We start from the raw sequence: 12,949 nt of genomic DNA, 5'->3' as shown, positions 1-12,949 counted from the left end.
ATCCATCAATTATTGGGTCGAGCACCAAGGTAGCCGATCCTCCGTGCCGGATACTGGCCGGGTGGTCCCTGTGATCAAAAGTGATCGGGCAAGTCGCCCAGGGATTAAATTGGGGGGCTACGAACTCTGCGTGAGTTGCGTGTACCATGTTTACCGTTTTGACTTCCAGTGGGAATTGTTTCTGGCCCCTGGTGTTCGGCTGGCGAGGCTCATCCTCGTCTTCGCTTGGTGTTTCCCTTCCCTTGTGTTTGGCGTTTAACATGTCGGCCTGCTTGAAGACCCAACATTCTCTGTGGGTATGATTTGCAGGTTTGTCAGAAGTGCCATGGATTTGGCACAATCTGTCTAGGACTTTGTTCAGGCCGGATGGTTCCTTTTTACTGTCGTTAAGTGGCTTTTTTCCTTGACCAGGTCGAGAGCCCCTGAATCCGGCATTGACCGTTGTGTTGTCCGGACTGTTGCTATTCCGACGTTTGTTCTTGGTGTGCCGTGGCTTCCCGTTGCCATCTCGGATTTCGGATGTGCCTGGGTCACTGGTGCCTTTACGGGCCAACCAGCTGTCCTCGCCCGCACAAAATTGTGTCATGAGGGTTGTTAAGGCTGCCATCGTTCTCGGCTTTTCTTGGCCGAGGTGTCTGGCAAGCCACTTGTCTCGGATACTTGTTTGAAGGCCGCTAAGGCTTCGGCGTCCGGACAGTCGACAATTTGATTCTTCTTAGTGTGGAATCCGTTCCAAAGTTTGCGGGCTGACTCTCCAGGATGATGTATTATGTGACTTAAATCGTCCGCATCTGGAGGCCGGACATAGGTCCCTTGAAAGTTGGCCCTGAAAGCATCCTCAAGTTCCTCCCAACTTCCAATGGAGTTTTCGGGGAGGCTTTTCAGCCAATGACGAGCTGGTCCTTTTAACTTGAGGGGGAGGTATTTGATGGCGTGGAGGTCGGCCCCACGAGCCATGTGTATGTGAAGGATAAAATCTTCAATCCAGACCCCGGGGCCTGTCGTTCCGTCGTATGACTCTATATTCACGGGTTTGAATCCTTGTGGAAATTCATGATCCAGCACCTCATCCGTGAAGCACAGGGGGTGTGCAGCCCCTCTGTATCTGGCCGTGTTGCGGCCTGCTGCCGGCTGTTGTTGCTCCCGGTGGTGATTCCGGACTGGTATTCGATCGGCATGATCGTTGTGGTGACCATAATCCCGCGTCGGAGCCTGTCCTCTGGACCCATAGATGGACATGGCCGCACTGGCCTTTTTGTCTAGGAGCTCTCATAAATCGCGTACGGCATCAGTGGCTACTCTATCGCGGCCATGGGGTGGTTGGTCCGGCTGGGTAGCCGTATTGTTTTTGGGTCGAACGGGTGTTGCGGCTTCATTCTCGAATTCGGGTAGCAGTTTGCGCTTTGGGTAGCTCTTTGTGTGGCGATTATTGCCATGTTTTCCTTCGGTGTCCAGCACCTTACTCCATCGTCGGTTTAGCGTATCATGCGCAGCCTTAAGTCTTTGCTTCTGCTTCTTTAGGCTCCGCGCTATGGCCAGGAGTTTTCTGCGGAGTTTGTCTTGCTTTGAATGTTCTTCCGGGATGATGAACGCATCGCCAACCGGGCTGTTATCTTCTTTGGGGGTAGCATGATGAGCTCGGCCCTCTAAATTGTGATTGGTTGTCTGCTCTGGGCTATGTTCGGCCTGACCTGGCTTATCCTGCTCCATCCCTGGGTCCCCATGGTCGTTGTTGCCTTCGAAATCAACCGAGTGTCATCTTGTTTTGGTTTGTTATCGCTATTTTTGCTGTGACTGGACCTAAGGCGGCACTTACGCCGTCGTTTTTGTTTTTTCCTGGGGGGTTTATCCTCCGCTGTGTCCTTTTTGTCACTATTGTCCTCTTTAGGGGTGTCCACCATGTAGACGTCGTATGATGAAGTGGCAGTCCAGCGCCGCGTGGACGGTGGTTCTGGATCTTCCCCTGCATCAACGTCCATACCGTCGATGTTATTGGGGGTGATGTCAAGCATGTTTGTTAGGTCATCGACAGTGGCTATAAAGTGGGTGGCGGGTGGGTCGCGGCTTTCTTCATCCTCCATATCCCACATGGGCCGGACATAGTTCGGCTAGGAGTCTCCTGACAAAGAGAGAGACCTTAATGATTCCAGCATGTCTCCGAAGGGTGAGTGCTGGAAGATATCCGCGACGGCGAACTCCATGACTGGAGCCCAATTAGATTCGATGGGCACGGATGCGCGCGGTCCGGAACACACTACCGGAGATGAGTCCGGGGGTCCGGAGGTACATATTTCCTGAGGAGAGGAGTCTGTGTTCGGCTCCAAAGTCAAGCAGTGTACGGCCTTCGGGGCGGGGTCCATCCATCCGTCCTCGGAAGGCACGGCCTGCTTTGGAACCAAGTCCGGAGCGTTGGCGGGTGCGGCGTTCCGAAAACTGTCCGACTGCAGATCTAGGTCATGCTCGTCGTGATTGTTCGGCGTTCCTGACACAGGCCCGAACCCATCGGAGATCAAGCATCCGCGGATGTCGGTAGTGTAGTTTAGGTTTCCAAACCTGACCTGGCGGCCAGGGGCATTGTCGGTGTCAAAACCGGCGGATCTCGGGTAGGGGGTCCCGAACTGTGCGTCTAGGCGGATGGTAACATGAGACAAGGGACACGATGTTTTACCCAGGTTCGGGCCCTCTTGATGGAGGTAAAACCCTACGTCCTGCTTGATTAATATTGATGATGTGTGTTACAAGAGTAGATCTACCACGAGATCAAGGAGGCTAAACCCTAGAAGCTAGCCTATGGTATGATTGTTGTTTGTCCTACGGACTAAAGCCATCCGGTTTATATAGACACCGGAGAGGGCTAGGGTTACACAGAGTCGGTTACAATGGTAGGAGATCTACATATCCGTATCGCCAAGCTTGCCTTCCACGCCAAGGAAAGTCCCATCCGGACACGGGACGAAGTCTTCAATCTTGTATCTTCATAGTCTTGGAGTCTGGCCGATGATGATAGTTCGGCTATCCGGACACCCCCTAGTCTAGGACTCCCTCAGTAGCCCCTGAACCAGGCTTCAATGACCACGAGTCCGGCGCGCATATTGTCTTTGGCGTTGCAAGGCGGGTTCCTCCTCCGAATAATTTATAGAAGACTGTGAACACCAGGATAGTGTCCAGCTCTGCAAAATAAATTCCACATACCACCATAGAGAGAATAACATTTACACAAGTTCAATCTGCTGACGCATTTTGTGGCGTGACGTCACACCACTACCAAGCCTTCACTCGAATCGTCTTTATTGTACCACCTCAGCGCGTTTAGCGAAGCGGTTTCCTTGGCACGTCTTGTCGAAGCAGAGATCGTGTTCCCCTTATTCCAGGATTCCCATCAATACGGACGTGGGTAACCCAACCGCGCCATTGATTGCGGTGCTTGGGGGATAAGCGAGTTTTATCTGGCTAGTGGGGACGCATGTTTCCGTCCACCCATATAAGGGGATAAAAATCCAACCCTTTTACCTGCGTCTTCTTCCTCCTTGGCTTATCCATCTCCGTGAACTCGAGCTCCAGCGCCCAAGTCTACACATCTCACCTCAACCTTCTCCAACTATGTCCGGAGCGGAGGCAAGTGGATGGCCTCCTCCGTCACGGAGGGGCACATCCAGAAGCTGCGCAACGTCGGATATTTATCCAGCAACATCACGCATCGGCTCCCCGACAAGGGAGAGCTCATCCCCACCCCCAGGCCCCATGAGAGGGTAGTATTCCTTACCCATTTCCTCCGCGGACTGGGCTTCCCACTCCATCCCTTTGTCGGGGGCTCATGTTCTACTACGGCCTGGATTTCCATGATCTGGCCCCGAATTTCATTCTCAACATCTCGGCGTTTATCGTTGTGTGTGAGGCCTTCCTCTGCATCCAGCCCCACTTCGGCTTGTGGCTCAAGACCTTCAGTGTCAAGCCGAAGGTTGTGAAGGGTAGCCAAGCGGAGTGCGGAGGCGCCATGGTGGGCAGGATGTCCAACGTTACTTGGCTTGAGGGCGCTTTCGTGGAAACCATCAAGGGGTGGCAATAGGGGTGGTTCTACATCACCGAGCAGCGTGACCCCGAATGGGCAGCGGCCCCCGAATTCAGATCTGGCATCCCCACACGGCTCACCTCCTGGAAAGAGAGCGGCTGGACATGGGGTGATTAGGAGGAGCTGACCGGACTCCAAGCCTGCGTCCAAAAGCTAGTGGACAAGAAGCTCAAGCTTGTCAACGTAGTCCAGGTCATGCTCATCCGCCGGATCCTCCCGTGCCAACGACGGGGCTTCAACATGTGGGAGTTCGATCCGGCGCAGCACCAGACTTTGAGCGGGCTCTTCGACACCACGTACGAAGATGTCTGGAAAGTGCTGTTCAAGGGCGCCGAGGCTCCCGCATCCGCTACCGAAGATTGCGGATTCAGCTAGCAGCGTCCGGCTGACGAGGTAAGCAATTTTGTCCTTTACGGAATGCTTGTTTTCCATAGTTTGACTCTATGCGGGATCTAAACTCCCTTTCCTTTGATAGGACTGGCTGACGAAGGCCGAACAGACTATCTGTCCGGCCCCATTCCCAGAGGACCCAGCGGACGCCCGCCTAATGGGGCTGCTGGCTCCGGCACCCCACGTGGTGCCGGAGAAGAAGGCCAAGAAGAAGGCCACGGGCACTCGGAAGAGTTCCCATTTTTAGGTGCTATCGGATGATGACTCCGAGGCAGACTCCTCTCACAAAGGTGAGGAGGAGAAGAAGGAAGCCTCTCCACCAGCGGGGGGAGGGAGGAAAAGGAAGGCCTCCCCAACAAAGGAGGCCGAAGGGTCCAAGAAGGGAAAAACTCTTTCCCCGGACTGCTCTGCCAACGCCAGTGACGACGACGAGGACTGGCCTCCAAGGGCCAAGCCCCTGGTGAGATCGTAAGTATCCGGACTCCCGAATAACTTCATGGTTTTTTGTTTTCGCCACGTAATGTCTTTCTAATGCCGCATACAACCCTGCAGTCCGCCCAAGGATGATCTTCCCGCTTCATCGAGCGGGTCCTTGGGGGCGTCGGATATGGATTCTCTTCCGACCGCCTCCACCCCCTGTGATGCGGACGATGCCGAGGTGGGATCCCGGGATGGGACCCACCAGGAGGAGGAGGCCCCGGAGGTGTCGCAGGACAACCTCCCGGACTTTGCACTGGACTCAGCCCCGGAACCCATAGTGGCTCCGGAGTCCGGCGGGCGGCCCCTTCGTAAGAAGGGCAAGACCGTGACGCCGGCAGCCTCCGTCCAACCGGAAGCGCCGGATAGCTTGTTGGAGGCGCTCAATGGCGCCTCCATTGAAGAGGAACACCGCACCGTTATGAGTGCGGTGATTCAAAAGGTTCAGCTCGCCAAGAGCGGGCTGACCGAAGCCTGCAGCAGCCTTCTAACAGGCTTTGAGGTAAGAACGTTGATATATGTAAAATAGTGCCGCATAGACAGTAGCCCCTGATGCTTGGTTCGGTGTTCGGAAAGAAAAGTCGGACTGAGGATCTTAAAAGATATACGCAGGTGTCATAAAAAATATGTCAATATGGGATTGCAGGCTGCGCTGCTGACCTCTGCCGCATTGACTGCGGAGGTCAATGCTGTGAAGCAGAGCCTCGAGCGGTCCGAGAACGAGCTCGGCCGTGCCAAGAAGCAGCTCGAGGACAAGGAAGGTGAGTAACACCTTATTAAAATTGTACCTTACAGAAAAGGATTTTGGTTGCAAGAAGAATGACAAGGATAACGTGGTATTGCCGGGGCAACTAACGAGGTGGTGACCCTGAAGGAGGTGGTGGCCGCGGCCGAACGCAATGCGGCCGCGGAGCGCACCGAGCGAGAGAAGCAAGAGGCGCGGGTGGTGGAGGTACAGCAAGAGCTCCAGGATCTAGTGAAAAAACATGAGAGCCTGGAGCGTGACTCGAAGACTCGAGAGTCTGAGCTTGCAACGGCTCTTGAGAGTGCCAAAGCCGCTGAGGCCAAAGCCTACAAGGCCCTCCAAGAAATCGAGGCGTTGAAGAAAATAGCAGCGGGTAAGGCATTTTTCATGCAAAGTAAGCATGTGGGTGTTAATTACATGTTGCTTACCCAAATTCGGAGCTCTCCAGGAGCGTTCGCAGATCTTCCTCGCAGCGTGTCCGATGCTGCCGCGTTCTACCAGGCCAAGGAGGGGAGCTCAATGGAGAAGGTCTTCTGGTCCCAGTATGCTGAGGCCGGACATCCGGTGCCCCTTAGCGACCAGCTGAAGCAGCTGGTCGAGCTCCACAAGGCGGCCGAATAGGCCATGAAGGGCCTCATTGTTCGGCTGTGGCCGAAGGAGGCCATGCCTGGGAGCTACTTCGGCCTGGTGCGACGGCTGGTGGATGCGTGTCCATGGATTGAAGTCATCAAGCACTCCGCCTGTATTGAAGGTGCCCGTCGGGCCCTTGCCCGCGCAAAGGTGCACTGGGGCAAGATGGATGCTCAGAAGCTTGTGAAGGACGCGCCACCGCAGGGCAAGGAGTATCGTACGCCCGAGATGTATTATAAGACTGTGCTGAAGGGTGCCCGCACTATTGCGGGTGAGTGCTCCAAAGATGTAATATTTGAGTAGACTCGCATTTTGTTATCCTGTGCGCTGAAAACTTAGTTCATATGCGCTAAGCAACGCTTGTTAATTTAAAATATTACCTTCTGTGCGGCTGTTTATCAAATCTGAGAGATGGCAAGTCGTCGGCTTCAGCCCCCATGCCACGAGTGCTGGGGTGTTCGGGATAAACTTGAGCACTCTTGTTCCCATTTTTGGGTCCATCTAGGGAGGCGCTCAACACAGCGAACAAGGCAACCGGACTTATAATGCTTGAACACTCTCACTTAGCCATAGAATTCTATAATTTAAATTTCGGCGAAGCCCCTAGTTTTCAGAAGGCCGAATTTGGGGCACTATCCATGCCTGGGCCGGACAAAAGCCGGCTCCTCGCTCTAAGCGGCATAAGTCTTTAGGGACTCGCAAAAAACCTCTCGAACAGCGACCAGCTCTCGCCTCATCATGACGGTCAGTTTTAGCTTTCTCCACTGAGCCGCTCGCCCAGCTCAACTGGGGCGCAATCGCAGTGGTTCTCCCAGTGCTACCTTAGCCGATACAACAGAACGTAAGGTACCAAAACATGGGAGCCGGGCAAACCCAACTATTGACCCAAGACATGATTCGGAGCCGATGCATATAATGCTATAAGTTCGGGGTGCCGCACTTGTGAAAGTGTTCGGACTTATCACACCATGATGCGGGAAACATAAGCCCCTGGTGTTTTTTACCGTACCAAAATGTACGTATGCAACAGGTCATAAATGAACATATGTATAAGAAAGAAATGCAATTTGAAGCAAAAAGGTGCTGCATTACTTATTCAAGAAAAACTGCTGTAAATGCAGAACGATACAAATGGTGCGATAAGCAAGGGGTGGGACTATTAAACATGTCCCCCTCCAGGGGTAGGCTGTGGAATGGTGCATAAAACAGATTTAATGCTCGTAAAGGAGACCACCTGGATATTCGCTGTAGCCTTTCTCCTTCCCTGGCTGTTGCATCGTGAGTTCGGCAGGTCTGCTGCCGGACAGGGCCTCTGACGAACGGAGTCCTGTGGGTAAAACTAAAAAGGAAAAAAAAAGAACGACACACTTGAGAGCCCCTGGTGTGGTTGAGCCGCAGTCTGGGCCTATCGTGGTCGTGCCCCTCTCCCCATGCCCATGGTATCTTTAGAGCATAGTTGTGTACGCGAAGGACCTGTCTTGACGTTTTACAGGGGCTGGGGTTGGGGCCGCACTGCTACGCGTGCTCGGAACATGCCATGTGCTCTTGTTGTAGGTTACTCCGGGCGCGTTTAGCCGTGTCCGATCGCTTAATGGCCGGACTCGAGAATTGCCTTAAGAGGCTGCACTGTACTTCTGTCGCAAGAGCCGCTGTGTGTTCCTCCGTTCGGAGAGAGCGTTCAGTGTTTCTGTTGACCGTGATAACTCCTCGAGGGCCTGGCATCTTGAGCTTGAGGTATGCGTAGTGCGTCACCACGTTGAACTTTGTGAACGCGGTACGTCCGAGCAGAGCATGATGGAACTATGTCGAAGATTAACTCCTCGCTTCGGAAGTTATTCGGGGATCCGAAGACCACTTCCAGTGTAACTGAGCCTGTACAATTGGCTTCTACACCTGGTATGACGCCTTTAAAGGTTGTCTTGGTAGGTTTAATCCTTGAGGGGTCTATGCCCATTTTGTGCACTGTATCCTAATAAAGCAGGTTCAGGCTGCTGCCGCCGTCCATCAGGACCCTAGTGAGGTGAAATCCATCGACGATTGGGTCTACAACCAATGGGGCGAATCCGCCGTGGCGGATGCTGGTGGGGTGGTCCCTTCGGTCGAAGGTGATCGGGCAGGAGGACCATGGATTGAACTTCGGGGCAACTGGCTCCATCATGTATACATCCCTAAGTGCACGCTTCCGCTCCCTTTTGGGTATGTGTGTTGCATATATCATATTCACCGTCCGCACCTGTGGGGGGAAACCCTTCTGTCCTCTATTGTTCGGCGGTCGGGTCTCTTCCTCGTCATCGCTATTCAGCCCCTTGTCATTGTTTTCGGCAATTAACTTGCCTGCCTGCATGAATACCCAACAGTCCTTGTTGGTGTGGTTGGTTGGCTTTTCGGGGGTGTCGTGTATCTGGCACGAGCGGTCGAGTATTCGGTCCAAATTGGACGGACCCGGGGTAGTTCTTTTGAATGGCTTTTTCCGCTGACCGGGTTTAGAGCCTCTGAATCCGGCATTGACTGCCGTATCTTCGCTATTATCGCCGTGAATGCGGCGTTTGTTTTCGTTGCGACGTGACCTGCCATTACGGTCCTTGATATCCGGACTGCCAGCATTTTTGCTGAGGTTGTTGCTACGTGCTAGCCACCTGTCCTCACCCGCACAGAAGCGGGTCATGAGTGATGTGAGGGCTGCCATGGATTTCGGCTTTTCCTGTCCCAGGTGCCGGGCAAGCCACTCGTCGCGGATGTTATGCTTGAAGGCTGCGAGGGCCTCCGCATCAGGACAGTCGACGATTTGGTTTTTCTTGGTTACAAACCATGTCCAGAATTGTCTGGCCGATTCGTCTGGCTGCTGAATTATGTGGCTTAGGTCATCAGCGTCTGGTGGTCGCACATACGTGCCTTGGAAGTTATCGAGGAATGCGGCTTCCAGGTCTTCCCAACTCCCGATTGACTCTGCTGGCAAGCTGTTAAGCCAATGTCGGGCTGGTCCTTTAAGTTTGAGTGGGAGATATTTGATGGCGTGAAGATCGTCACCGCGGGCCATGTGGATGTGGAGGAGATAGTCTTCGATCCAAACCGCGGGGTCTGTTGTGCCATCGTAAGATTCAATATTCACGGGTTTAAACCCTTCGGGGATTTGATGATCCATTCCTTCATCTGTGAAGCATAGTGGGTGTGCGGCGCCTCTGTACTGGGCAATATCACGACGGAGCTCAAAAGAGCTTTGTCTATTTTGTTCGGCCCGGCCGGACTTACTGTGTCCGGCGTGACGGTTGTCGTCACATATCATGGGGCGCCCACGCGATCCATAGATCGATCTTGATTGTCTTGCCTTATCCTCCAATATATCTCGCAAGTCCGGAGCGTTCCTCTGTGGCCTTGTGCTTTTGAGCGATGCCGGGGTACGGTTCTAGTGAAGGGCCTAGGGGCCTCTCTGTCGCGACCACGGGGTGGTCGGTCAGCCATATTGTCCGCTGGTGATGCAGGTTCATACGCCTCATCCTCTAATCGGGGGAGCAGCTTGCGTTTTGGGTAGCTTTTGGAGGGGCGTTCGATCTCATGCTCTTCGGCCGCGAGGACGTCAGTCCATCTGTCGGCTAGCAGATCTTGATCAGCTCTAAGCTGTTGCTGCTTTTTCTTGAGGCAGTTTGTCGTGGCCATAAGCCTGCGTTTAAAACGCTCTTGTTCGACGGGATCCTCAGGCACGATGAATTCATTATCGTCGAGGCTTGCCTCGTCTCCGGAGGGAGGCATATAATCCTCTACCTCTTCTTCTGCCGCTCTCTCATGAGGGCTGGCGTCTTCGTCCTCCTGCACTGAATCTTGCTGGAGTGGGTTGTCTTCAGCACTGTCCGGTGTGTTATTATCTCCGGTGCCGGAATCTTCATTCTTGCTGTGGCGGGATTTAGAGCGGCGCCGCTGACGCTGGCGCTTGGGTTGTTTCTTGGAGGGGTCATCCTCCGCTGTTCCTTCGCCATTCCCATCCTTTGGGATATCCATCATGTATATGTCATATGATGAGGTGGCTTTCCAGTGCCCGGTGGGCGCTGGTTCTTGGTCGTCTCCGGCATCGTCGTCCATACCATCGATGTCTTCGGAGTCGTAGTCTAGCATGTCGGTTAGATCGTCGACAGTGGCTACTAAGTGGGTGGTGGGTGGGCTTTGAATTTCTTCATCGTCCGCATCCCAACCGTCCTGACCGCAGTCCGGCCAGGGCTCTCCTGATAACGAGAGACACTTTAGCGAACTCAAGATGTCGCCGAAAGGTGAGTGTTGGAAGATGTCCGCTGCGGTGAACTCCATGACCGGCGCCCAACCGGATTCGGTTGGAGGGGGCGCGGGAGGCTCGGAGTCCGGCGAGAAGTCCGGCACCTCGGAGTCACGGGCTTCATGAGGACAAGATTAGTGTTCGGCTCTATCGCCGTAGAGGTTGCAGCCCCCGAGGCGGTGTCTAGCCATCCGTCCTCGATCTGCGCAGCCGGCTCCGAATTGAAGATCGGAGCGGGCTCGAGTGCGGCCTCCAGGGTACTGTCCGGCTGTAGAGCTAAATCATGCCCGTCGTGACAGTGCGGCGCGCTTGGCTATGGCTCGAATCCATCGAAGATCAAGTCCCTGCGGATGTCAGCTGTGAAGTTCAAACTTCCAAATCTGACCTGACGGCCAGGGGCGTAGCTTTCGATCTGCTCCAGATGGCCAAGCGAATTGGCCCGCAGTGCAAAGCCGCCGAATACGAAGATCTGTCCAGGGAGGAAGGTCTCACCCTGGACTGCGTCGTTGATGATGATCGAAGAAGCCATCGAGCCTATCGATGACGACACAGAGGAACTCTCAATGAAAGCACCAATGTCGGTGTCAAAACCGGCGGATCTCGGGTAGGGGGTCCCGAACTGTGCGTCTAGGCGGATGGTAACAGGAGACAAGGGACACGATGTTTTACCCAGGTTCGGGCCCTCTTGATGGAGGTAAAACCCTATGTCCTGCTTGATTAATATTGATGATGTGTGTTACAAGAGTAGATCTACCACGAGATCAAGGAGGCTAAACCCTAGAAACTAGCCTATGGTATGATTGTTGTTCGTCCTACGGACTAAAGCCATCCGGTTTATATAGACACCGGAGAGGGCTAGGGTTACACAGAGTCGGTTACAATGGTAGGAGATCTACATATCCGTATCGCCAAGCTTGCCTTCCATGCCAAGGAAAGTCCCATCCGGACACGGGACGAAGTCTTCAATCTTGTATCTTCATAGTCTTGGAGTCCGGCCGATGATGATAGTTCGGCTATCCGGACACCCCCTAGTCCAGGACTCCCTCAGGCGTAGCTATCGATCTGCTCCAGATGGCCAAGCGAATTGGCCTACAGTGCGAAGCTGCCGAACACGAAGATATGTCCGGGGAGAAAAGTCTCGCCCAGGACAGCGTGGTTGAAGGTTGGAGAAGCCATCTAACCTTGTAGCGACGACACAGAGGAACTCCCAATGAAAGCACCAATGTCGGTGTCAAAACTGGCGGATCTCGGGTAGAGGGTCCCGAACTATGCGTCTAAGGCTAATGGTAACAGGAGACTGGGGACATGATGTTTTACCCAGGTTCAGGCCCTCTCGATGGAGGTAATACCCTACTTCCTGCTTGATTGATCTTGATGATATGAGTATTACAAGAGTTGATCTACCACGAGATCAGAGAGGCTAAAACCCTAGAAGCTAACCTATGGTATGATTGTTGTTGTTGTTGATGATGATGATGATGATGAGTCCTATGGACTAAACCCTCCGGTTTATATAGACACCAGAGGGGGCCAGGGTTACACAGAGTCGATTTAGAGAGGAGGAGATCTACATCCAGATCGCCAAGCTTGTCTTCCACGCCAAGGAGAGTCCCATCCAGACACGGGATGAAGTCTTCTGTCTTGTATCTTCATAGTCCAACAGTCTGGCCAAAGTATATAGTCCGGCTGTCCAGATACCCCCTTATCCAGGACTCCCTCAGCTGCCGCCACCGACACCGTCAGGCTGCTCGTCGTCGCCGTCGCCACCGCCACCGACGCCCCTGCCCGCCCAGACGCGCCGCCCATCATACCCTGCCGCCCCCTGTGAGCACCAGATGCCTGCTCCCGCACCCCTTCCCTGTCCCGCGTGCGCCCCTGCGCCCCTGCCCTGCCCCGTTGGCGCCGACGGCGCCGCCGCTGTTGTGCCCCTCCGTTGTGCCCCTGCTAAAATTTTATATTATTTTTCTGTTATATATAGATGTTATTTTTCTATTATTTTTTTGTTATATATAGATGTTATTTTTCTGTTATATATAGATGTTGTTAGATGTTTTTGTATATACATGAAAACTTGGTCAATTTTTTCTGTAGTAGATGATGATGATAATGATGATGATATATATGATGACATATGAAAACTAGCTTGGTCAATTTTGTGTACTAGATGATGATGCTAATGATATATATATATATATATATATATATATATATATATATATATATATATATATATATAGGGTGGGTCTATTATGATAACATCCCTTAAGACCTTATTATGCACACCGCTTTCTTATTCTGCTAACACCCCACCTAACCGACACCGACCTTACGTCGCATCTGAACCGCACAGAAAAAAAACCACCACACCGGTCCACCT

The sequence above is a fragment of the Triticum dicoccoides genome, chromosome 3B, assembly GCF_002162155.2.
Source record: "Triticum dicoccoides isolate Atlit2015 ecotype Zavitan chromosome 3B, WEW_v2.0, whole genome shotgun sequence".
Lineage (NCBI taxonomy): Eukaryota > Viridiplantae > Streptophyta > Magnoliopsida > Poales > Poaceae > Triticum > Triticum dicoccoides.
This window is presented reverse-complemented; position numbering follows the sequence as displayed.